Source organism: Ursus maritimus, unplaced genomic scaffold (assembly GCF_017311325.1).
Source record: "Ursus maritimus isolate PB19 unplaced genomic scaffold, ASM1731132v1 scaffold_18, whole genome shotgun sequence".
Classification (NCBI taxonomy): domain Eukaryota; kingdom Metazoa; phylum Chordata; class Mammalia; order Carnivora; family Ursidae; genus Ursus; species Ursus maritimus.
This window is the reverse complement of record NW_024424230.1, coordinates 53,944,772-53,972,386: the sequence shown is the minus strand read 5'-3', so window position 1 is coordinate 53,972,386 and position 27,615 is coordinate 53,944,772. Positions and strand designations below refer to the sequence as shown.

The 27,615-nt window shown below is 40.5% G+C and overlaps 1 protein-coding gene and 1 long non-coding RNA gene across 2 annotated transcripts in view; one reads left to right on the top strand and one right to left on the bottom strand.

Moving 5' to 3' along the window:
• Positions 1-755: 755 nt before the first annotated feature.
• LOC121103228 lies at positions 756-7,132 on the bottom strand. Its single transcript, XR_005835364.1, has 2 exons — positions 6,278-7,132; positions 756-1,322 (listed from the first exon to the last, which is right to left on the bottom strand). It is a non-coding gene; the product is annotated as an uncharacterized LOC121103228 (long non-coding RNA).
• Positions 7,133-15,079: 7,947 nt separating this feature from the next.
• L3MBTL4 (L3MBTL histone methyl-lysine binding protein 4) overlaps positions 15,080-27,615 on the top strand; it is a 417,564-nt gene continuing 405,028 nt past the window's right edge. Inside the window, exon 1 of the mRNA XM_040632703.1 lies at positions 15,080-15,162. The gene's annotated coding sequence lies outside the window, so the exon portion shown is untranslated. The remainder of the gene's footprint in view (positions 15,163-27,615) is intronic.

Here is a 27,615-nt window from a genome sequence, read left to right as displayed (position 1 = left end):
CTGAATAATAAAGAGTTTATTACATAATCCTAGCACAGTGTTTGTACACAGAGTATCATAAATTGTAGCCATCATGGTCATGATAGGAATATAGATTTATAAACTCCGAAAAATCAGTAAAAAACCTTTAGAATAAACATGTTCAACAAGATCGCAAGGATGCAAATACACAAAAATCTATTGCATTCTCTATTCGAGTAACACAAAGCTAAAAAATGAAAAAGATTCCATTTACAGCAAAGGCAAAATATATGATTCTTGGAAATTTTTTCAACTTGAACATAATATTTTGTCAAAAAAATTAAATCCTGGGGAGGAAAGAAAGAAACATGAGAACAGGAAAGAGACAAATACCATATTCCTTACTAAAAAGACTTGACTAAAAGAACTAGTAGAGTCAACAGTAACGAGCACATGGGGAACCTACAAGGTGTCTAGCACTGTTCTTACTGCTTAATACAAGTTACTCACTACATACATTAACTCAATAACTCTATGAAGTAGACTTTTTTTTTTAATGAGAGAGAGAGAACAAGTTGGGGGGAGGCGCAGAGGGAAAGGGAGAAGCAGACTCCCTGCTGAGCAGGGAGCCCAACACAGGGCTTGATCCCAGGACCCTGAGACCGTGACCTGAGCTGAAGGCAGACGCTTAACTGACTGAGCCACCCAGACGCCCCTGAAGTAGACATCTTTATAATACATTTTATACAGAAAAGGAAACTGAAGTACAGAGAAATAAAATAACTTGTCCAAAGTTACACCCACACTAGAACTTTCTCTTTATTAAAATGCGTGCACCCATACACACTCAAAAATACAAAGAATTCTCCAACGAAACGACAAAAATTCAGTTATGTGTTCATTCTGGTTCTGAGATGGATATAACCATGAGACTATTAGAAAATAGAACTTCACATCCAAGATGAAGAAACTTGTCTGATAAGTTCAATTATAAAGTAAAATGTAACAAAATAACTACATTGATACTTTTACATCACAATTAAAACAAAAATTTTATCCCTCACCATCATGGTACATTAACGTCATACTTTGAAATACTCCCTCAGCTTCAAATGCTTAGCAACAAAATGAATAAAAGATAAAAATATAAAACTGAAAGAAAATCCAGGTTGGTAAACAAGTAAAACAAAATTTTAGGAGCAACTCAGAGCAGTGAATAGGGATGGAGGTAACCACTATATTTGTTCCAGATCTGGAATGAGGAGGTGGTCACCACGGAGTCCAGTTTCTGAGAGTGGGAGAGGGGTCCACAAGCTTTCCCAGGTGGGGGGACCAGAGCAGACTTGGGAGGGGCTCCCACACTGAAAGGAGGTAAAAAAAAGTGTTGAAGCCCACCACCTTGACCTATGAATTTTAGCAAGCTATAGGTCTAAGCAGGTAGGAGGATAGACACAGCCCGGCAGCCAGGAATTGAGCCATGCCAATCACTGGCTTCAGGAATGGATATGTACTATATCCCGAATATTCCCAAGACAGTGTAAGAACTCACTTTTGAGGGTGGCCATTCTTCTCAAACTAATGCATAAAATAAATATTATTTGTCTTCCTGGAAATTGATAGGCTAATTCAAAGACATATCTTTTATATGTGGAATAAATAAACATATATATGCAAAAGCAAAGGGCCAAGAATTTACATTAAACTTTTAAAGAAGAACAAAGAAGTGGGGGATATTTCTATCAAACATCAGACTTTCATAAAGCTAAAGTTAGGGGAGAGACTAATACACCAATGACTGAGAAGAAAGAGGCCCAAAACACAACCATAAATATGGAAGTCAGATAAATGACAGAAATAACAAATTAGTGGGGAAAGGAAGTGTTCAATAAATGGTTCAAGGACAACTGATTAGACACTACTGAAGAAAAAAATTGCTCTCTACTATATACACCATGAACACATATCAAACCTCATGTGGATTCAACATCTGGGTATGAAAATTGAAACATGGGACAATATCTTTATGACCTCAAGTTTCTTAGAGAATACAAAAAACACAAAATATACTTAAGAAAAGATGAAAAAAGGTAACTATTTTAAATAGGAAAACTTTCATGCATCAAAAACACTATACACTGAAAATGTAAGCCATAGATTAGTGTAAAATATGGGAAATGCACATAAACCTCAAAGGATTTCTATCCAAAACATAAAGATCTTAAAGATAAAGAGAAATGACAAAACAATTCAACAGAAAAATGATCAAAGTATGTGAATAGGGAAATGACAGAGGAAGAAAATAGAAGAATGTTCAAATTCACCTATAATCAAGGAAATGTAAAATTTATAGATTGGTGAAAAAATGTAACTATTTTGCAGAACAATTGGGTAATAAGAATTCAACCATGTCACTTCTGAGTGTGTGTGTGTGTGTGTGTATACTTCACCTCTACGTATATACATAGGTTGTGTATAAATATATGTATATATATTAAATGAGCAGAAAAAGAGATACGAGAGAATTTTCATTGACTTATAAACCAACTTGTAATCTCAAAAAATTAGAAACTGACATTATCTTCAATCAGAAAAAGATAATTTGGAATAATACATAATCACTAAAATAAATACACTAGATATATATGTTTCAAAGTGAATGAAATTTAAACAGCTTTTTAACATTAAAAAAAGCAAAATTAAAGTATGAACACATACTTTACACAAAAATACCACTTAAAGTTTTAAAACATGCAAAACATATCCTATATGTTTTATGTCTACATATGTATGGAAGAACAGTATAGAAAGGCACATGATTATAGTAAATATCCCCTTTGGAGGGATGGTTTGTTCTAGTAGGGGTGGGAAGGGTTCTGAGTTGAGGAGGGTTACACAGGAGGCTTTAGCTACGTCAATTGCATTTCATTTTTTCCCTGTGTGGTGTTTTCAGGGTATATTTTATATGATTTTTCTATGCATTTCTGTGTGCTTGATACATGTGATGCTCTTTTTGGAAAAAGCTTGCTTTCTGAGATACAGAAGTAATTGAGACAAATTTATAACAGCTAACACTCAAATTCCATTTGATAATTGGTTAAAGGAAATGAACATTCAATAGTAGGCAACTACAAATAAATCATCACACTGATTAATCCATATCTCTATCATTTGTTAATAAATATAAATTTTGGCAACATTAAGAAACCATTGTATACATATTACCAAATAAATAAAAATTATAAAATGTCAATTTTTGGATCTGTTGGATCTGAGAATGACATAAATTTTAAATGTTTCTGGTTACATTTTCAATTGCTTTAGATTTTTCTGGAAAAACTAAACGATGAAACTATTGGATGTGATTTGGCACAATAATCCTACTCTTTGGAACATTCTCTAAGAAAATAAACAGATTAAAAAACTATTTCATTAAGAATATTTATAGTGTTGCTATTTATTATTGTGAAAACAAAAATATAACAGGGAAAACCCAAATGTCTAAGAATAGGAGATGGCTAAGCAAAATAGGTCATATTACAATGGAAGATCACTGCAGAGCTATAAAAATGTCAACTGAGTGGCTCCTGCTGATGCATGAAAATATGAAATAAAATTAATTTTATAAAGCAGAGTTATAAACATGTCAACTGTGAAAACCATGCTGACACATGGAAATATAAATTAAAATTAATTTGAAAGAGCAGAACACACCATTTCCTGACTTTATGATTTCCACTATGAAGAAAAAACAACAATATTTCGCAAAGACAAAAAGAGAATTTGGAGAGGAATAAATACATTACTTTGGATTTATTGGATTATTATTCTTTTCCTTTAAAGTTGCCCAGTTGACGTGTATTATGAATGAAACAAGACCACAGGGACTCTATTGTACGCACAATGATTTTATGTATAAACAGACATACCTGTGATGCTGCGGTATGATTAGAACGTACCCATCCTCTTCTCTTTTGATATTGTTTATCCTCTAGGCAGGGGACCACATGATATACTAGGGAAGAACTTTTCTCTTAATAGATACGCCCATTCTGAACCATGTAAAATTTTACCATGGTAAAGGTTGTTGATTAGTTTCTTATTTTGTAAAGGATATAGCTGCTGCACAATTAGTGTTAGATCCATTCATATAATATTGACTAGAGTAGTTTATAGCAATCATGTCACCATGAGCTACAGCCCTGTATTTCACATACAAGTCTATACATCATTCTGCGCCAGAGCTAAGGTCAGTCTTCCACCCGGATCAATATATGTGGGAATCAAAAGAACAAAAAACCCCCAAACACTGTAGCTTAGTCCCCCTGCTAAAAATCTTTTTATTATGAATGAATGCATGAATGACACGATGGAGGACGTAAAATTCTAACAGAAAGATAATATTAGAAAAATAAAACTAGCTCTCTGGGATAGAGAAGATGTGAATTAATTTTTCCAGAAGAACAAACTTATTTTTGAAGTCTTCTGTTTTCTCTTAAAAATCCAGGTAGTTTTGCCTCTACCCCATGATAGACCCATGTTATTTTAGTATAAAAATAATGTTTTAAGTCCTCAGCCAGATAATTTGATCCTACCTCCTGCCAAACCTAGAGAAAGACTGATGTTCTATCCAGGGCTTTGTGTATTTTCGGCACATGGTTGCCCACTCCTGGGGAGGAAGCAAACCCCAGTTGGTGAAGTGGGACTCAGGAGTACACCCTGAGTGGGAGATTTGAATGATGGCATTAAAGTAATCAAAGGTAGGAGAAGAGCTGATGTTTGCTTTGCTCATAGATTGTTTTTGCATTTAAACTGTTATTTATTTATTTATTTATTTATTTATTTATTTATTTTTAAGCTTTTTAAGTTGAAATGTAGTTGACACACACATTTAAACTTTTTTTTAATTTCAAAAAGAAAATGAAATCAGTAAATCTTTTCCAAGGTAAAGGATGTTTATACCTATTATTAGAAAAGAGTTTGTATATCGTTTCATTGATTGTTTTCCAAGCATTAAACTTATAGTTGGTGAAGAATAATAGATAGTATTAACTTTTGCTTCATAATACCTTTTTTTGTGGATCTACAAAATAAATGCAACTAAATGTGTTGCTCTCAGGTATCTGGTTATTTAAGGTAGGATGTTCTCAAGGTTGTATTGTCAGAAATCAGTGAAACCTAATTAACGACACTGTAGAATAAACCAGAAGACCATAGAAATAATAATTATTACTCCATTTATAAACTAAGAAGAATGATGCCAATAACTCAATGTGGTGAGAGATGATCTTAAGACGGAGTGAAATACTTAGAAGTAAAGCATCAAAGGGGCATTGACGATGTGACAAAAGCCAATACCGTACAACTGAATGTGCATAATTAGGTACTTCAAATTTTCCCTCAGAGCTTAAGATGGAACGTAATGATGATAAAGAAGAAGCACCTGGATAAATGTGGACCAAAGCCTCTAGAAAGAAGATTATTGGACAAAAGTTTTGAAAATACTGTTGGAATATGGCATAAGTACAGTAAAACATAAGTACGGTTGAAGACCTCCAACATGCTGAGGATATCATGAAGCGACTCAATGCACACGATCGCTGTGTGGTACTCTGGCTTGCTGGTATTGGGACACTTGGAAATTCAGTTTGGTTCTTAAGACTGTTAGTGATAAAGTAGGAGTCCCACCATTTGATTCATGTTTGCTGGTCATTTATTGTGGTGGCGGTCCATTTCCAGGTTTAATTAGAGCCTTTGGAAGAAATATGAGAGCAGAGAACAAGCCTGTGGACTGGAACATAAAACAGAAACCAGGGTATCACGACCTGTGTGCTGAGTTGGGACCCAAGGTAAGATAATGTAAGATTTAAAAGAGCAATTGGATTTTTTTTGTTTGTTTTTGGAAGATGGAGTTTTATCAAGTTGCATATCCAAAGCTTTATTTAATAGCATCTGGGTCGTTCTATATGCCAGAGTCCAAAGAGTTGGTACTAAATAGAGCAAGAACTAAAGGAAAAGGGAATAAGAGGTGGAAGGGAGGTGAAGTGAGCTTAGGAAATGAGATGGGGATTAAAGAATAGAATATAACTCCAGACAAATAAGCTAGTTACTTGGTAAATTTCACCATAACAATGATTAGTGAAGACAGGCAGAGGAAGGAAAATCTGAAGCATAATATTGAAAACACATACGAAATATTACATAGGTCCCTTGGGGTTAAATTGTAGCGGCAGCACCTCTCAGATCACCTTTGTCACCCTCAGGTATGAATTCAGCAGTTGATAATCATGTCTTCCGGCAATTGTTTGAATGTGCCTACCTTCAGAGCCACTCCGTTCATGTAAACAGGCATGAAATCTTGGAATCTCCAACACAGAAAGGCTTAATTAAAGTTCACCCAGGTCAAGCCTGTATTGATGAATGGATTTCCTCCACAGTGCCTTTCTGATGAGCATTCACCCAGCTTGCCCTGGAACGGGAGGCAGTGGTTTCAATTCCAGAAACTTTTTGAGCATGTAACATGCAAAGAACTGTGCAAGGTCCTGAGAGGGATATAAAGTCACATTAGAAATGGAAACGTGGTGAAGTTACTGAGTTCCTCTCTGAGTTCCCCATCCTGATCCAAATAAAGCCACTGAAACAAATTCAAGTGATAAGGCAGTCATTTCCGTGGTCTAGAAACATACAAAGACAGAAACACACAGTGGACTGCAGGGGCTAACCTATCAGAGATGAATGCAGGTCCTCTCCTGTCAAAAAAACCATTCCATGCCTGATGGAGGACTGGAGCCAGACTCGGTATCTAAAACTGGGGTCGGTGCTCTGGCCTGGCCCCAAAGGAGCCAGAAAGCAGGCACTTTTGCAGCACCTGGCAGTGCAGCCAGAGAGAGGGAGGCTTAGGACCGAGGCCAGGTTTCTCCCCGTCTAGACCCTCAATATCACTGTAGAATGGAAGTCTAGCACTGCCAGGAAAAGACCTGAATCTGGACAAGAAGGTGAGGACCAGGTGGAGGCAGAAAACGGAGGGCAGTGGAGAGAGGAAGAGGAGAAAACAGATCTCTACTCAAAGACTCCGAGGATAATTGAGACTGAGAAAAATTGTCAACAAACCACAACTGGGAGATGAATTTACCAGCAATAAAGTACAAATAGGAAAACAACATCAAAATAACTTTAAAATAAGTATGACTAAGATCCTCCCAGAAATAAAATATATGAAAGAAGTCATTATGAAAGGGAAAAACAGTGACCATCTCATTAGAAATTGAATGGGCATCTGATAATATCCAAACTAGTTCATGCAAACAAAAACAAACAAACAAAAACACTTAGTAACAAGAGCTCCTGGAACTTCTTTCACCTGAAAAAGGATCTCTAGGAGAGCCTACAGTAAACACGGTAACTTTAGAAGCATCCCCATTAGAGTCAGGAGCAAAATTAGGCTGCCCCATATCCCCTACAAGTTCAATAAGTACTCCAGGCCCTCACCAATACACTGTGATTAAAAAATATTTAAGAAAAAAATATCACCTTTTATAACTCAGAGTAGGGAAGGATTTCTTTAAAAGACACAAAACTCAAAAATTGTAAGGATAAAGGCTTATAGTAAAGGGACATGAACCAAATTCATCATAAGAGTTGTTGCCTCTGCAAAAACAGGCAGCAAGAGATGAAGGAAAGGATGATAAAAGAATTCAACTTTAAATATTATGTCTTACTTCTTTAAACACATCAAGTGTAAAGTGTGAACTCATAGTCCTTCTGATTGGTGGATGCATGGGTGTTAATTGCATTACCTCCTACTTTTCTGAAAAAAAAAAACATTTTGTTAAAAAGGACAAACAGTAAAAGTAAATTCCCACAGATAATTAAAAAGGTAAACACTGACTTAAGAGAGATGGCTCCTCTTCTTCAGAAAACCAGTTATCAGAGTTTTGTGTAAACTAATAAGTTATTACAGCTAAAGCCAACATAATAAATGCAATACAGATGTATAAACAAAATGCTATGGGTATGTAGGAGAAAGAAAAAAAGTAAAGCGATACAGTTGATAAATGCTTCATGGGAGAGACTTCATTAAGTGCTGAATCCTCAAAGGTACATTGTATTTGAATATTCAGAAAAGCCCTGATAGGAGAGTGCTCCCAGATAAGGTTTTGTGGGCAAATTGACAAAACTTGCAGTCATTCTGAGAACAGGGAGTATCTTGTCTTCAGCAAGGGGGTGGGAGATGGAGCGGGTTGTGCTGTATGGGTAAAGCGTAGTGGCCTTGAAGCATTTAGGGTAATGTCTGGACTTGGAACTATAGGCCAAGGAGAGCCGTGAAGGGTGTTTGAAGTTTCTGAGGCGGACAGCACGTGGGACACCTGCGGCCATCCCATACAACACTTGTATCAGCTGCGGGCATCTATAACGTTTTGAATATGTATTCTGCCTACTTCTAAGTTAAGAGTAGACACTTGAGTCAAGCTGGGCCAATTAATCTTTCTCTCCCGGGAAGGAGGAGGTAGAATCCAGCAAAGTGGATCAGCTGTGAGGCGCCTGAACTGGAAGTGATATGAAGTTGGGCCTGGGGTGGCTGGGTTTGGCTGTGTGGGTCTGCTGAGACAGAGAAAGACACCATACATCCAGAGAGCAGAAAAGACTTGGGAGACCAGAGTACCTGGAGTGATAAGTCCCTGACCCTGGAGAGGTCAGGCTGTGCTTCTAAACTTTGAGTCTAGAAATACCTCTGATTCTGCCTGATAAAGTTGCTTTTTTTCTAAGTGACCTCCATGGGGTTTTGTCCCTAACGACGGCCAAAGGAAGTGAGCAGGCTCAGTGTCCTTAGAAGTACAGAGGAGTTCAATAACCAGAAGATGAAATGAATTGGGACAATTACAGGGCCATTTATGACTTTTAAGAGAACTGTTTCAGTAGAGCTCTGGAGCAGACATCAGACTTGAAGGAGTTAAAGTATGAGTATGAATTATACATAGATTTTTATAGGACTTTGGTAACTAAGGGGAGAAGGAAGTAGAGCTGCCTAGGAGGGAAACAAAGTCAAAGGAAGTCTTCCGTTGCTAACCCTCAGGATGAAACACTTGAGCCTCTGTGTAAACGGAGGGGGGAGAATTATTAAGGAGGACAGAATGGCTGAAGCAGGAAGAACTTTAATGGAGAGTGATGATTCTATACACTGACCCATATTTGTGCAAAACATAAACAGCTGTATTTGCACCCTATGACTTTGTCTCTGAAATCAGCAATGCTGAACTTACGCAACATTCAAATTTTAAGGGAACAGAGAACTTAGGTAGTTACTGAATTTGCTCCACAAGGAAAAAAATTACATTAATACTATAACAAATAAACCCGTTGTATCACGTGACTGTTGTTGCATAAAGAAACGGCCCAACACTTGGAGACTTATTTGTCATTTCTCATGAGTGTATGGGTTGGCTGGATAGTTCGGCTGCTCTTGGCTCAGCTGGTCTTGCTGGGGTCCCTCATTCCCACTTCTGTGGTCAGCTGGTGGATTGGCTGAGCATTATATGCTCCTTCACACATCTAGGCCCTGAAATGGGACAATTGGGCTCTGTCCCATTCCCCAGCAGGAGCACCTAATTCTCACGGCGATCCCATAGGAGCAAGACAGAAGTAAGAGCACACAGAGTTTCTGAGGTCTAGACTTGGAACTGGCACACTGTCACTTCATCATATTCTATTGGCCAAAGTAAGTCACAGGGCCTCCCTGATTCAAGCAGTGGGAAATTGTTTCCACCTCATGATGGAAACAAATACAAAGTTACATTGTAAGGGGGCTGGATAAAGGCAGACCACTATAGATCTTCCTCGACTTATGACGGAGTTACATCCCGATAAACCCATCCTAAGTTGAAAATACTGCAAGCAGAAAATGCATGTAATACACCGAATCCACTGAGCACCACAGCTCAGCCCAGCCTACCTCACAAGTGTTCAGAACACTTATGCTAGTCTACGGCTGAGTAAACTCATCTAACACAATGCCTACTTTATAGTCAAGTATTGAATATCTCACGTAATGTATTGAATGCTGTCCTAACAATGAGAAACAATGGTTGTATGGGTACAGAATGGTTGTCGGTATATTGGTTGTTTACCCTCATAATGGTATGGCAGCCTGGGAGCTTTGCTGCTGCCCAGCATCACTAAGGAGGCTCTTCAGTAAATTACCAGCCTGGGGAAATATCAAAAGTCCAAATTTGAAGTTCAGTTTCTACTGGGAAGTGTGGCTTTTGCACCATTGTAAAGTTGAAAAATCCTAAGTCGAATTAAAGTCCTGGGCCATCTGTAATTGAAGGCATTAATTTAATTAATCCACCACGTTCACAAAGAAGTGGTTTTTTTCCTGTTTAGATGGAGTAGGGAAGTATCTGAAGGTCAATGAGGGGGTCTTCAAGGATGTCATGAATAACTGAGAAGTTTAGTACTGAAATAGAAGGCTTAAAATTACTTAACAACTTCCTTATTCTTGTATTTTATGTTGTTGGCTCAACTAGACTAAGTTGGTGAGCTTTGTTCCATTCCGGGGTATAGATAGATAATCATCTTATTTTCTGGGTAATAGTAATAGCTCAGTAATGTAGAGTAATCAACTGTCTTCAATCCAGAAACAAATACACAACATTTAAGTTCAAGGTATTCACTTGGTAACTAAAAGTCTAAAGAAACATTCATCTTCGTTTCCTATGAGGATGGATAAAGTCTTTTTACTTCTTCAAGCAAATGTCACTTCAGTAGTTTTAGGGTGATTCATATTTGTAGATTTGGAAATGAATTTTGTAAGAATTTGCATTGGAGGTATTATAATGAAAAAGAACACATGCATAGTCAGTCCAGAAAAAGTGGATTCTATATTTTTCAATGGAATAATAGATGTTAAGATAATGTACTAAACAAACAAACAAAAAAACCCCGACCTTTTAATTTTGGTTGAAGATTTAATAAAATAGGGAAATTAAATCTAAAATGGAAATGATTCAAACATTTTCATTTAGGCAGTTAGTATGGAAGGGATCATAGGTACTTTTGGATTTTTGAGATTGGGTCAAGGAAAAGTTAAAAAAAAAAGCCATCCTTTCAGAAGGCTGAAAAGAAAAAATAAATGAACATATTATTCTGCAGTAATTACCCTCACAGAAGATGGTTTGTCAATATACGGCTGACGGAGGTTTTAAAGCACCCAAATCCAGTCAAGGATTGGACTGCAAAAGGACACTGGACCTCAATGAATAGCATCATATCCAGCTGACACAGCCTTTGCCATCTTGGCTGAAGACCTCCCTTTATGAGAATGGTTGTATCAGACAGTTGTCATTTGTCGACAGTACCCACTAAGAGCCAGCTTACCCTGCTTTGATTTTATGGTCACTGGGCAATCTTTTAACTAACTTGCCTTCCTTTGTAGACTATAGTGGTGGGAATGTGCTGACCCCAAAACATCGATCTTTTTGGCATGTGTATCTGTCAGTTTCATTGGTATTCTTGTGTTTAGCTGGTTGCCTTAGCCCGATCGCTTCTGGGAGCATTAACAGACTCAGATTTCTGGACCTATGATATTAAGAACTAGACCCAGACCCTAAAGTTGGTGATTTCAAAAGGAAGTACTATGCCATGAGACATATCCTCTGCAGCCAGGTGGCTTCTTCCATGATGGATCAATGGCAGAGGCAGGAATAACCACTGTCTTTCCTGACACCTGGCATGTGTTCTACATACTATCCCACTTGTTATTTCTTAGAAAATGCATGTCTAGTTACCATTATTTGGGGCATATATCTTTTCAAGAAAGTATGAATTGCTACTCTGAATTTTCCATTTTTCTTTTTCCAGATCCCTCACCTTGGAGATGGTATGGTTGTGTCATCAATATCTTTGAAAATGCGATTAAAGGGATTGCTTTCTTGCCTTCTGCAGTTTTCAGGCCTTTCTCCAAATCCTATTAGTTCATTCAGTATGGTTGTAGTGGAAATTGAAGTTTGCCTATTGATGTAAGGATCTTTATCTCATTCAGTTTATACAGATTTTAAATATCATCAGAAATATTGTGTAGAAGTTGGATTTTTAAAAATTCACGGGTGTGTACCTGGAAATGGTGTTAGAACAAAGCTATTTTATGATAGCTTTGTTCAACCAAAAAAAGTACAAGTGTAAAAATAAATAGATTTCTATGTAAATTTTAAGTCCTTGATTCAAAATTACATAATGTGCATATTATTTTATTTATGAAGCTTTGTGGTATCATTTAAAGTTAGCTTTAATTCTTCAATATTATTTATACTTCTGTTTGAACCAGTATTTACACTTAGAACTCTATATAATTACTTGTATCTCAACTCATTAAGAAAGTTTAAAATTGGATAGTCTGCTTAGGAAATATTGCTTTAACAGAGAAAATATAGTGTGGTGAGAGTAAAATTATTAATGATGGCATTAATATGAAAATAAACTTGAGGATATTAATTATGGATGATAAATGGTGACCAATGAAATGATTTTAGCTGCAACGGACAATTTGTGGAGTAAGCATAGAATGCTGTTAAGATAACCTCTCTCCAATTACACTGAAGTGTATAAAGGAATTTACTCTGTGCTTAACTCCCAAATGGTCCTAAGTATATGCTAGGAAAAAATCATGAATTTTAAAAACACTTCTGTGTCAATGGGCAATCCTGCTATTGATCAAATAATAAAGCAATGCAATTTAGTTCTACTTAAAAAATAATATATATACATATAAAAATAACATATATACAACATCGACAAATAAAACAACCCCTCCCCAATTAGAAAAAAGTAAATAAATTTAGCAAATTTTAAAATGGAGTGTTCCTTAAATAAAGCAAATCACTATCTCAGCCAATGAGGAGGTCTCATTTCCACCCATGAGATAAGCATTACAGAACATTATAGACTCTGTTACATTTTGAGGACATGTCTAAAGGGGCTCTTCTGCCACCAGCGATTCCTAACAGGCATCCTTACCTCTCTGGTCAACATTATCTTTCCCACTTAGTTTGTTAGATTCAACTGAATTATAAATAAAAAATGCCGAGTAACCATCAGTGTTCTAAACACCATTGTTCACAAGGGACTGTTGGTAACATTGCAATACTCAACAATGGGGTTATTTCATTTTAATCTGCAGCTGTTCAAATAAAAGGGATTTACAACAACAGCTTTTCAAAAATTCTGTAATAAGTGTACCAATGCTTACACTGCTTGTATTTCCATATAATTTGAATAACAGTATCGTTTAAAACAGATGTCAGCTTCTTTGAATATAATCATATGTGGTTGTCAGCACTATGCACCCATAGATTTACATTTAAGTAACCCAGGATGAGGTTCTCTGCCCGTGTCACCTGTCTCATTGGTGCATTCTTTCCCTTATTTAAACCTTGCCCATGAAAACAGTGTTTCTGTTTTCATCAAAGCAAGCCAAATACATTCAATAAACTTATTATAATAACTGTTTCCTCAAAAAAGTGAAAACAAGGTGATATAAATTCACTCTATTTGGATTTCAATCCAGCTTTCTTCGATTTTGTATAATACTCACATTGATTTTTCTATGAGGAGGGTGGAACCAGAAGTGCTTTTAACTCTGTCTGTGCTGGGAACATTTTGATGTTTGTATCACTAAGACTTAGGGTCTTTAATGATAGACACTGCTGGGGAGAGACCAGGGTTACACTGCAGTAGTCGAAACACTTGTCCTTTGCCAAAAATGTTGTCTGTGCTCACATAAGTAGCAGGGAGGGGAGATTCTCATCCAGCCTTTGGGTTCTACTCTAATTCCATGCAGTCAGCTGAGCAAGTATGCCAAGATAGTCTCTTGATGTGTGCCTGTTGTCACAGAAATACATCACAACTCTATAAAGTCTTTAGCATAAACATGTTAAATGGGATGAAAAAAGTGCAGAACTTCAATAGATCTGATTTAAATGTTCTCTCTATACTGATGCCTTCTGCTTCCTTCTTTTTCTCTTTGCCCCAAATCTTTTTCTTAATTGATTAGAGCATAGAACCCAGTTTTCGTGTGTCTACTTGTAAATTTCTATGATCATGGTTCCCAAATCAAAAATTGCATTAGCAAAGGGTTTTATATTTCTCTCTTCATTACCAACACTAAATTATGCTTGTAACCAAAGGACCAGTCTCACCTGAAAAACAAAACAGTTTTAAGTGGTCCATTTATGGTAGTCAACAACAAACCAAAAAATCATTTTGGAAATTATTATTGTTAATCATGTTAAATTACTGCCTTTCTTGCTGGACTCAACAAACTAATACTTACTTTGTACTAACAGCTATTATTTGCACACTAGAATTTTTACACAAGACACCTCCATGAAAGAAAATTACATTTAAAAGTCAGAAAATATGGTCTTCGATTGCCAGCTACTTTTAAATAAAAGCCAAAGCAAATGATTTAATAACTTTCTCTCCAAACCCGCAACAACGCTTTGTGAAAGCCTAACGCTAACCAGTAAGACTGTAAGTTCCATGAGGGCAGGGACTTCTTTTGCTCCTGTTTCCTACTCAGTCTCAAGCAGCTAGAACTGGATCAGTGAACATTTGTTCTTGCCACTTGAAAAGAGTATTCTTTTATTTTGAAATGGTATCCGCAGTCGGGTGTGTAGCAAAGTCGAGAGCGGGAAAGGGGCATCAGAGACGAGGTTGCAAAATCGGAAGGAGCAGAAGGACGGAGAGGATTCCAGAGGCGAGAGAGAACAGTTGGAAGGTGAACCCTCAGAGCTGGGATGAGGCAGGGATGAGAGCCCCGGGACACCACTGCGCGGGTGGGGAGGGGCCAGGCAGGAAGTAGCCAAGATTTGGGGGACTCCTTCCCGGGGAGCAAAAAGGGGAAAGACGTACTCGAAGAGAAAGCCGCAGCCACCTCCCTCCCACGTGAAAGCCCGAGCGGCCGCCCCGCGTCCACTGCGCTCCCGGGGGAGCGGAACCCGGAGCGAGGCAGGTGCGGCGGGAGCATGCGCGCGGGGCCGACAGGGGAGGCTCCCGCGCCCCCACCCCGCGCGTGCACCCTCGCGCCCCTCCCGCCGGGCACCGCGGGGCCAGCGGCGCCGCAGCCTGGGCCGGCCGAGCCTCGCCGCTCCGGCTCGCGCCCCGCCGGCCTGTCGCCGAGTCGGCGTTGCGGGCGGCCCGGCTCTGCTCGGGGTAAGGAGGACGCCGCCGCCCGAGCCGTGTGGTCGGGGCACCGCGTGAGCGCCCACGGCTGCGACCGCCAGGGATGGCCCCGGGCCCCGCGCCCAACCGAGGGGCGTGCGCGTCGCCCGCGGCGAGGCCGGGCCGGGCCAGGGGGCGGTGGCGGTTAGGAGTCGCCTCCGCCTGGCGCTGGTTCTTTCTCTTTCTCTTTCGCCGCCGGGCGCGCGCCGGGCTCCCCGCGCGAGGCGCTGCCCCACTTGTCGCCCACTTCGGACGGGCGTGGCGTGGCCGCACCGTCCCGCTCCCGGCCGCCCGGGCCACCGGGGCCGGGGGTGTCGGCGCGGTTACCTGGGCTGACAGGCGCCCGCTCAGCCCAGGGCCCAGGGACGAGGGGCCGGGGGTGGGGTGGGGGGGACTCCAGGCGGTCCCAAGCCTGCCTCAGGCCACCGGGCGCCCGGCGGTGGGCGTTTGGCTTTTGTTTTCTCTCCAGTCGGGCGTCCTCGGTCTCCCCGTTCTCCGCTGACAACTGTCGTGTGTGCCCGGACTTGGCTGCGGCCGAGACCCCCGCGGGCGCTTCCTCACTCCACCCCCTTTTCGTCCCCGGTCCTGCTCTCTAAGTTCTGCCCAGCCTCGGGCTGGAGCGGAGGAAGTGCGCGCTGGGGGACGTCTAGCCAATATGTGGCGGTTTAACCAGCTCTGCCCCCGCCCCCCCTCCCCAAGCCCGGAACTGCGCCGGGGCGCGCTGGCCGAGTCTCCCTCGCCCTCTCCGCGGAGGTGGGCTAGGGGGAGGCTAGCGGACCCGCGTACACCTGGGCCCGCGCCGCAGTTACCTGCGGGATTGGTGTAACAAGCCTTTTCCCCAGGTGGGAGAATTCCAGGGGGTTTGTGCCCTGCCTTTTATATCCTGTAGTCATTGATTAAAGTCCACAGGATGTACCTTATTTTGTATATGCCTTTATCCACTTAGAGGGAGAGTCTTAATCTGTCCATGCCTGGAGGAGGAAACTAAAAGGAAGGTCTGGACATTGTTATTGTTGAGACTCCTGCGTGTGATAGCACCATGGGGTCAGTCTGGTCACTACTACCTTCCTGTTGGGGTGTTTCCATGGCCCACCACTCACACTTAAGGGTTATTTGGTCACCATGACCAAAGTGGCATTGTCTCCTGGACCCCACTGTCGGAGCTGTTCTAGCAGTTGCTCAGGACAGCCTCCAGTTTCAGTCCTTTTCTTAAATAAGTGTAGTGGGATCTCCTGGTGTTTTCTAGTCCCCTTAACTCAGAAAAGGTTAAAGTGGCAAACAGATGGAGTTTGTTCTTGATGCGTGATACTAGACTTTGAATGCATTTAGCTCCTCGCAAGAGGCTAAATATGCCAACTTCGGTTTCTTCTCATGGTACCCTAGACTCGGGAGAAAGGGTTTTGAGAGAGGAGAGATTTCAGGAGCATCCAAGTAGGTTGGATTCTATTATACCCACATGGGGTGTAACTGTTAAGTAGGAAAGATGAGCTTAAAACTGCTATGCTCTCAGATTGTGAGGTGCATTGGTGAGTTTGTATTGGAGGTAGCCCTTGACTTTGGAATTCTTTATCCAGCGCTTTTTGGGACAATATTGGTCTACCTCTATGATGAGGTCTCAATCTGTTTTCTGAGAAAGGATCTTGGTGGGAGGGTGATCTGGTGAAGACAGAATTAAGGAAAACTAATGAACTGTCTTAACTTATTACCTTAAGGAGAAGTGTGTTTTCAAGTTCATCGTAAGAATGTTTCATTGCAATACTGTGTGATTTGTATCTTAAATTGCATTTCTAATTCATCTTAACTTTCCTTAAAAAATTTCAATTGTCATTTGCACAATAAACCATTTACTATGTAATTTACTATGTATGTTCATACATTTGTATGACATACCACTAGAAGCTTGAGCTTTTAATGTGTTGGGAGATCAAACTTGCAAACCAAATGTTTGTGAACAAAATGATATGCAGAAACTAATAAATAGGATTTGAGACTAAAACAGTCTAAACTAACATGCTGTTGGTCTAAAACAGATAGTGGTCAGGGGATCTGGCAAGAAGAGGGTCTTGGGGTCTGGAGTGACCAGAAAAGAACACAGAGAGAGTTGGGCTTTGGGCTGAGTCTTCAGGAATGGTTCTTCCACAGATTGACAAGGCGAAAGCTGAAGAGATTGGCGGCCTAGGAAGGAGAAGGGAGTTTCATGCCTCAAAGGAATGATTATGATTTGTTTAGGACTAAGAGAAATTATTGGCAGTGTCCACACTGGGAAATGTGGTTGTGTGTGCTCTTCCCACCAGCCCCTACTGGCCCAAACTAGGAACCTTTTATTCTTTATGATCCAGTGTAATTCTTCCTCTGCGAAGGAGTCCCCGATTTTCACACTAGACTTCCGTTCTTTGACTTATACTTTTCCTGGTTCACCTGTAAGTGCAGATGTAAAAACAGTTTTTTTTTTTTTTCTGATGGCCCGGGCTTTAGATTTTGCCATTTTCTGTTTATTTTTAAAAATTGAGATATAATTGATATATTAGTTTCAGGTGTATGGCATGATGATTTGATATATGTATAGATTGTGAAATGATTATCACAGTAATTTTAGTTAACATCCATCACCACAGTTACAACTTTTTTTGGTGATGAGAACTTTTAAGATCTGTTGTCTTAGCAACTTTCAGATATACAATACAGTATTATTAACTATAGTCACCATCAATGATAGTCATCAAAAACAGTTTTATATGTTTTTCACAATTTAGCTTCTGTTTTTAAGTAACACATTTTCTGTAAGGATATGAACAGGTCCTTAGTTCTCTCTCTTTTTTTTTTTTTAAAGATTTTTATTTATTTATTTGACAGAGAGAGAGACAGCCAGCGAGAGAGGGAACACAAGCAGGGGGAGTGGGAGAGGAAGAAGCAGGCTCATAGCGGAGGAGCCTGATGTGGGGCTCGATTCCATAACGCCGGGATCACGCCCTGAGCCGAAGGCAGACGCTTAACCGCTGTGCCACCCAGGCGCCCCCTTAGTTCTCTTTTTATTCAGAATATTTTTGCACTGTAGTTCTAGCCTTTTAACTTAAGTGATAATAACCCTTCAGGGCCCAGCATGGTCCTTGACAAGTGGTTAAGTGCATAGTCAACAGATATTTGTAGGGCTGAATAGGGATTCAGTGTGAGCAGGCAGCTGCTGAGGCATGGGGTGATGAAAGCAGCAGTCAGGAACATCATTCTGATGGTGAAGGAAGATTTGTAGATGGAAAGCTCTGGAGTTCTTACTGTGAAGAAGAGGGAGACCTGAAGCCACGGGGAGAAGGCTGTATGGGAAGCACCAGGCCACCCAGTCAGACCAAGGAAGCAGCCAGCCTCTCTGCCCCCACCCCATTCCTTCACATGTGTCTTTGGTTCCCCTTCTCTAGAGCTGAAGAAGAGTTTGAAAATCACAATTAGATAAGTGTTCATTGTTTCTATCAACACTTTTAATTTGGAAAGAGTGCTGCTGTTGAAATGGGGAAATCAGCAAGAGAGCCAGGTAGGTGGTTTGGGAGCAGGGTGGAGCAGCAGATAAGTTCAGTTTTTTTTTAATTAAATTAAATTAAATTTAATTTTTTAAAGATTTTATTTATTTAGAGAGAGAGCACAGGGGGAGAGTGAGAGGGAGAAGCAGACTCCCTGCTGAGCAGAGAGTCCGACACGGGACTCGATCCCAGTACCCCAAGATCATCACCCAAGCCGAAGGCAGACGCTTAACCAACCAAGCCACCCAGGCGCCCCTAAGTTCAGTTTTTAAAATACTGAATTGAAAGAGATACTGAAGTGGTGAGTTTGGAGAGAGGAACTCTGATGTTAGGCCAGGAGAAAGCCAGCTAGGAAATAATTCTGCTGGAATGGGGATGACAGTTAAAAGCATGAGACAGGGTGAATAAATTATCACAGTGTGGGGAGAGCAGGTCCAGTGACTGTGGGCTACACCCAGTGATGGTGTCAGTGAGAGATGATGGTCAGAGGGAGGAGGAAAACCAGGCATCACAGGAACAGGGAAGCCAATGGAGGAGGTTCTACAGGAAACTCCGTGTTAAGTCTCATCTGTTTCTGATGAAAAACCGAACTGAAAAGGTACGGTTGAACTTGGCTGGCAAGAGGTGATCTCAGTGGTAAGGCTTCATTCAGTGTGAGCCATTGGTAGTATTTGCTCTCTGTTTTAAGAATGTAGATGTCCCCCTTTATTTTGAATAGTGTTTTGTAGTTTACAAAGCATTTCTACCTTGTAGTACTGGTAAACATATTTTGAACATAGTTTATTATAGGAACATACCTCCAAGTGAAAACTATTTAGATTCATTAAAAAAACCAATGGACTGTTCACATACTCTTACAGCAAGTAGTATAGATACTATCTTGTATTTCAGCAAAATAAAAGGAAAAACAATGAATTAGAACATACTCGGGAGAAATGGAACTCTTCAGTTCATTCACACATGTAATACTATCTTTAGTCTAAACATTTGCGCTCCCTTTTCCTTTTAGAATAGTGCCTTAGAAGAATTTATCCCTGTTTTATTTTGCAAATACAAAAAAAGTTTTCCACAGTAGCGATGGAAAAAATGAAACATTTACCCTGATCCCGTCAGTTGCCCCTGCTCTGCTCCCCTGGTCTGTGTGTGCTTTTTGGGGAAGATGTCACTGCAGTAGGGCCCCTAGTCAGCATCACTTGCTGAACTTTTCGTCATTTTGTATTGATTTCAGCTCATGTGTGAAGCGTTCTCTTAATGAAGCTAGCCATTGTAGAGAATGCTTATACATCCTTTCTGAAGATGGGTCTTAAATGATGAAAGTGTGGTCGCTGCCACAATTAATAATTGATTGATAAATTGTTTGGAAAGTATCAGGTGTGGGATGTAGGCAATGGAGCAGAAGTGCATGCATCTTTCTTTGTTGCCGTGACTGGCTAGAGAGAACAACATTTAACTAGAAGGACAGATGGACGGTACAATACTTTCATACACTGTGCTTTGGTGTGTAAGCTATTATGATAGCTTTTAGGATTATGATAGCTTTTTAGATTAAATCGTTGTTGCCCTATTCGCTGTCCTTTTGAGGGAGGGATGAACTAAAGAACTCAAATGGGGGCAAGGCATTTTTGCTAGTATCCACTTTGTGTCAGTTGCACGCTATGTGTATGGGGATGGCTGATACAGACATAACACCTGTCTTCTTGGACTGTATCGTCAAGTGAGGGACAGATGTTAAGTAACCTCCTAAAGAAGTGTATAAGGACAAACTTTCAAGTGTAGTGTGAGAAATTCCAACAGGAGTGCGTAATATGGGTTTGTGGGTCACAAATTTCTCTCTAAGGATGAGTAGCCACTAGCCAGGGGGAAGTGGGGCAAAAAGAAATATCAGGCAGAGGAAAGCACATTTGTGAAGCCCCCCAAGGGGGAAAGAACTCATGCTCTGGAGGATGGGAGAGCAAGGGAGAGGTGCCGACTGGGTGGGAGAGCAGCTAGTGGGGTTGTTGAGGCCAGAGCATGTCGAGGCCCCCTCCTGCCCATGGAGGCCATGCTGAGAATCATGCGTTCTATTTTTCTTGCCATGGGAAGGCTTTGCAGAGTCTGAGCAGAGCGTGGCATGATCTGCTTTATATCCAGTGAGGCCCACTCTGGCTGCCATCTACAGAATATTGTGCACGTGGCGAGAGCAATTAGGATACCATTGCAGGTGTCCGGGTGGGAGTCCTGGTGCTTGGGCCAGGCAGGTAGGGGCAGAGATGGGTAGAAATGGAAGGACTTCAGGAATATTTTGATGGAAGAATTTATAAAATTGCTGATAGATTAAAGGGTAAGGAAAAGTAATCCAAGATTATTCTTCTGATCTTTAGCATGAGAAACTGGGTGAATTTCAACAGATGGGGAAGACTGGTAAGAAGCAGACTTGGCAGCTTTGCTTTGACCATTTTTCCAGTGAAAGTCCTACTGGATGTAAAGTATTTTTAGGGAGATAACTGGATGTCACTGTGATATGTGTTATTTATTCAGCACTGTGCTGGACACATGGTTTTGGAGTTTAGCAAATGTGGGCTTTCTTTTCCCTCTGTGGCTGTAGGTTTTTTGTATTCTGCTTCGCTCACAGCAGACCTAATGGACCTCCTGAATTTGAATAGCCAGTCTGTCTGCAAATGGGCACACGCATCCAAATAGGTGTAGTCTCAGAGCCTGCCGGCAAGCAGCTTTCCTGGTAACATTTTCACTACTGACCAAGGAGGTCTAAAATTACTGGATGCACCACATGGACCACTTATTACTCAATTTCCTTCTACCATGGGGTCCCAATACTGGTCCTGTCACTGGGAGACTCTCCAAGGCCCTGAACGTTGTCTGGTTTTGCAACTACAAGCCATTGCTTACCTTCATGGTTCCTTCTCTTGTGAGTACATCAGACTTAAAGATGAGAAATTTTTGAGTGACATTTTAAAAATTGCTTTTGGTCATTATTACTATTGTTGTGATTTTTTTCTAAAGAAAAGCCACGGAGCAGATGATAGACATGATTCTAGGCCTGTATAAATGGATCCGGGTTAACACTGATGCCAGTTCAAGGCTCAGTTCACAGAGGAGTGTATATTCTGCTCTTACCTTTGATTTCCTAGATCTCTCCATGCACAAGAAACTGGGTGAACTTCAGGAGACGGGGAAGACTGGTGAGAAGCAGACCTGGGAGCTTTGCTGTGACCATTTTTCTAGTGAAAGACCTACTGGGTATAGGCTGTTTTTAGGAAGACAGCCTGATGCAGGTTGTGTTAGGTCTCGTGTATACTGACTTGGCTCTCTTTGGGAAATGGAGTTAAGACCTAAATCTGGGGTCACCAATTTGAACATGGAAAGGGGCTAGCAGGTAAGGGAACTGAATGACACAGACAGATAGAAGAAAATTCACAAAGCGCTCTTGATTTCACTTCTGTTTTCTCAGCTTTGAAAACTGGGCATAGGTACTTGTCTACTCTAGGAAGTTCTTTAAGTACAGGGACAGTGGGAAGTGAGAAAAATCCCCTCTGTGCTGTGGAAACACTAGGGAGAAGTCTTATATGGTCTTGAAGGGGTAACTATTATTTAAAAAAAAACAAAAACAAACCAACAACAACAACAGAAAAAACCTCAGATTGGAAATCTGCATTTTTAAAAATGTGAAACCTTCCTATTTAAAAATACTGGCTCACACCTTTTAGGACACTCCTAAGATAGACGATGTATTTGCAGACCAGATGCAGTTGTGGGCTGCCTTTTTACAACCTCTGACTTGTGGGGTCAGCTCTGTGATTAGCTGATGTACTTCCCATTTAATCATCTTGTCTTTCTTACTTATCATGAATGCTTTTCTTATTTACCAAGATGGAGAATATCAGAAACTATGCCAGCTTTTTGGTGCCCCGATTCCTGCCCATTTAAGTCTGCCTTGATTAAATCTGGGCACGAGGAATGGGCCCTGGGCCGGGCCCTGACTCAGTAAGGCACGCACTTGTGCAGGGGGCTAGAATTCTCCAAATTTGGGTAGACTTTTTAAAGTTTCAGTCATGTTTCTGTGTAATTTTTTCATACATCTCCATTGTTAAAGTATATCTTTTCCACCAGTTGTCTGTTTGTGTAACCTACTGACACAACTTTCTGTGATTGGAAGGGGGCAGGTCTGCTCTCTCTTACGCACTTTTACCCATTTGTACCTGCCTTTCTTGTGGCTGTGAATTTTCCTGCTCCAAGAAGTATCCAGTTCTCCCTGAAAGTGGATCATCCCCATCCTCCCTGTGCTTTCCTCCACAATGTACTATTGTCTGCTCTTTCATTCTGAAGGGTGGAGCCTTACTTTTCTGTGTTTCCCAGGGAACTTTTTGGATTCAGTTCACCACGTCTTTCTAAAACCTAGCAATTTCCTAACACATGTCAGAGACCAGTAAATAAAAGTTGAATGATTTTGAGTCAATTAATGACAGGCTCATTCACGAAAGAAGTTCCACAAAATCGTTAGCATTTTGGGATTCTGTTTGAGTAACTAGCTAAGACTTAGAGTTTGATTGAAAATGTAAGCACTGACCTTTCAGCCACTATTTTATTATTATTATTATGGTCACATATCAAAGGGAATGTAAAAGTTCTTCTCTTTTTGCTTTATGGCAAAGAATATTCTTTAATTCCCTATCATTATACCCTTTAGCCCTGGTGCTAGACATCATCAAGGTGAATTATTACAGATGCCGGGATAGCACTTCCAAATCTATATTTTATGCACTCAATTTCTGAGGATGGTTAGAACAAAGATTTTTTTCTCCTTTCTCTTCTAAAACTGTGAGCTTGCTGTGATTTTATTTCAAGAAGATATGTGGCTGTTTCTCCGGCAGCCAAACACATCAAGTTGGGCTTAGAATAAGAATTGTTAGGGCTAATAGACCAAGAGTTTGAGAAGCCTTGACCAGCACAGGAGAACAAATTTTGCTCAGTTCACTTGGAAAAATCCAAAGCTTATAGGTGATTTTCAAGTTGATAGACTTCTGCATAGGACCACGAGTGTATTTCATTTGTTTTGTTAATTGAAGGCGACAGATATTTGGTACTTTTTAGAAAGATAATAGGTAAGTCACATTGCTGGATTCTGCACCCCATGTAAATTAGCAGCTGTCAGTTGGCTGTGGAGACCCTGCGTGCAGTCCGGACGTGTCCTCACTTCAGGCTGCCACCTTTGTGTTTTGTGTGGTTGAAGATGCTCGGCCATTTTACTGCAGTCCGTCATTAGTAATCGTTAGGGCCACTGTATTCTTCTGCTGTGAGGACAAGGAGAATATCATTGGCAGTCTTTGCAGAGCTGGCTGGCATCTGTGGCCACAACAAACGATTCCCATTGCTGGGGGGTAAATGGTGAGGAAAAGGAAGCTGTGGAGGGCACAGTTACGCAGTAATCACCAGTGCAGTGCACAGAGTGTAAGGCTAGTACGCATGGTTTTAAATTAGGCTTGTATCCAAAGAAGTTGTCTTTCGAGTTTTTAGAAGTTTCAGCTCAGAGTAGCTGTAGCTTCTATCATAAGATGTTTCTGCTGTTCCACATTTAACAATTTAGATTCAGCATTTTTTTTTTTAATTTTAGGGGGTTTGGAAGTAGTCTAATTCAGATTTTTCTCAGTCCCTACTACGAGCAGATGCCTTTCCTGTCCTGAGGTGGCTGTCCAGCGCACCGCGGGGTGCATAGCAGCAGCGTCCCTGGCCTCTACCTGCCAAGTGTCGGTAGCACCTCCTCCCACTTAGTTGTGACAACCGGATATGTCTTGTGACATTTCCAAAGGTCCCCCGAGGAGAAGACAGAGAGGGCAGAATCACCCCCGGCTGAGAACCACTTATCCAGTTCAGCCTGTTTTGTAGATGACAAGTCAGAGGTCCAGTTGTATTAAGCAGCGTGCCCAAGGTCAAAAGTCACTATGTGAGAACGTGAATTAAAAAACAAATGATCTAACTCGAAGGGACTTCTTATCAATTCAAAACTCATTTTTCTCTTGTAAAAAACTAGTTCTTATGACGGTCCCTGTTGATTCTGTCTCGCCACGACTAGCCAAATACAGCTGCCACCTCTGTTAATCACACTGGGGCAAAGACATAAATTATTAGTAGTCCTTCAGAAGCTAAAACAGGTTGTAAAGTAATTGAAATTTTACCACATGGTTACGTAATGTATAAAATCACTAGGTTTTGAGCTCTGTCTTCTTCTGGCTTTATGTTCTTTACCCACTGCATAAATTTCTGGTAATAACAAGGATAAAAAATCTTGTCACTTAACTTTCTAATCCAAGCCCCTTATTGCAGAGAGGCAAACATGAAAGCCCAGTGAAAGGCCCGATTTACTCAGGTTCATCCTCCTGAGTAATGGCCGAGTTGGAAACTGGACTTGGCCTTCCTGAGCTCAGGCTGTTTGCTATTATAGCAAAACTTTTGTTTTCATAGCCAGGCTTTGCAGTAAAGTTGTGTTCAGTAGCTTGGCAAATCTTATTCTGGAGTAATAATTAATCCTTTCTGTGCTTGCACGGTTGGGAATTATGAAGCCAGTAATAGAAATATCTGCTAAGTAAGAGGACCCCTCATTCATTCCATAAATGTTTATTCAGTGTCTGCTTTGGCCAAGGATGTGCTAGGCTGCAGAATGTAAGGGACACGAGAAGGACTCAGATGTTAAGATACTGGTCCTGCCCCCAGGAAACTCACAAGCAGAGACCCATTCAAATCCGAGGCTTCTCTGTATCACATGAGAGAAGATGCACTGATTTATTCATGTATTTATTCATTTAACTGCATTTCTGAGTACTTGCTGCATGCCAGGCCAATGCCTGGCACTGGGTGCTCTGTCCTTTTAGTCTAGGATATGCCCAGCATAAGACTGAGAGGGGACGGTGTCTGCTGATGAGTGGGCCCTCAGGCTCTACAAGAGAGGCAGGAAAAATCTCAGTGCCTATGCTGACAAGGGAGTGACCTCACTTCTAAAAGTTAGAGTGAGAATATCTTTGTCAGGTCCATAGCTGACAAGCATTATTGTTCTACTCCACAGATGGTGCATAGAAGCTGACTGTGGAAGGTCACACAGTGGCAGGGCTGAGTTACCTTCCTGCCAGTTCTAGTCATTGTCAGCTAGATCACATAGCACTCCCTCCAGAGACCAGGTGTAACAGAAGGAAGAAAAAGTCCAAGGTTTTAATCAACCCCTTGTAGGGATGACTGATGTCTTCAGGGTTGTGTTATTTCTGTATTGTTTTTTTGGCTACTGTTGGCATATGGCACAAAACAAGAAAGAGTTCAGTTTTTGGAAATTGAAAAATCTCCTCATCTTTGAATGTTCTCATTGAACGTTATATCACAAGCGAAGATAATAAATTCGCCAATATATACACTTCTGCATGAGCATTACAAAAGTTCTCCACGTTTTTCCCAGGCTAAGTCACTAAAAAAGCCAGTCAAAGCCAAAAATGAAAAAAAAGTAGTTTATAAATTATTTTGAAAGATGATTTAATTCACTCACCTTCTTTAAATTATTCTGATTTTTACCTAATCCACTTCAAAGTTTCCATAATGAATATTCTTATGACTAAATAGAGGCACAGGTCCCTTTTATATACCTACTTAAGATCACACTTTCTTATAGGCAATGAGGGTCTTTCTTCTGAGACTAACAGTGAGGAAATGATTATTTATTTATTTTTAAACTGTTTATTTATTTGAGAGAGAGAGAGAGACAGCATGCACAGCAGGGAAGTACTGAGGGAGAGAATACCAAGCTGACTCCCTACTGAGCACGGAGTCCAACTGGGGGCCCAGTCTTAGGACCCTGAGACTGAGCTGAAATCAAGAGTTAGATGCCAACCGACTGAGCCACCCAGGCGACTCAAAAGTGACAAGATCTTTAAAGAGGGAAAAGCAAGTTGAGTTTTTTTTTTAAATTTCTTTCTGTTCCCAGAGTTTGCACTCACTCCCACTCCTGGCCAGGCATAAAATAAAAGCTTAAGTGAATGGCTGAGGCTGTACCTTTCACCAGTATTCCTTTTTCCCTTGTTTGTTGAACTTGATAGAGGAAGAACCAAGGTTTATGAATGTTTTGGGGTCAGGGGTTTCAAATTTACCAACCCTTTGATAACATATATTTGTAACATTCCTCTTAGTATGTTGAAATGAAATTATTAGGTAAATAATTTACCTGCACATACTTTCAAAAAAGTCCTTACATAATAAAATGGGAGAAATAAATGGAAGGTAATTTGTAATTAAATGATATGCCAAATGTTTGAACATGATTAGTCTAGAAAATAAAATGAAGTACTTGGATGGCTTGTATTATATGTAAATTCACCAATAAAAATGCTGACAGTTGTGAGGGGGCACGTGGCACAGTCAGTTAAGCCTCCAGCTCTTGGTTACAGCTCAGGTTGTGATCTCTGGGTCCTGAAATTGAGCCCTGTGTTGGGCTCTACACTCAGCGGGGAGTCTGCTTGAGATTCTCTCTCCCTCTTCCCTGCCCCTCCCTGCTGCACTCTCTCTCTCTCTCTCTCTCATATAAATCTTTAAAAAAATGCTGACATGGGGATTGTACAGGGAAGGGGAGTCTTTGAGCCACGCTGTGCTTAAGAGCATCATCTTCTGAAATGGCGAAAATATTTGCCAAAGTTCTGCTTGAAACAAAATAAAACCTTTCCTCAATTTACACAGAGTTGCGTTCCTGGAAAGGCAGGACATATTAAAACCATTGCAACAAATACTTTCTGAATATATGATTATGCTCTATGTTTAGAGAAACATAAGTAGGTTTTGCATATATGTGAATGTCAAGGGAGAGATTCTCACCTTTTAAAAGTGAGTGCTTTTGCAGTTCTTTCTTTCTCTTTCTCTTTTCTTTTCTTTCTTTCTTTCTTTCTTTCTTTCTTTCTTTCTTTCTTTCTTT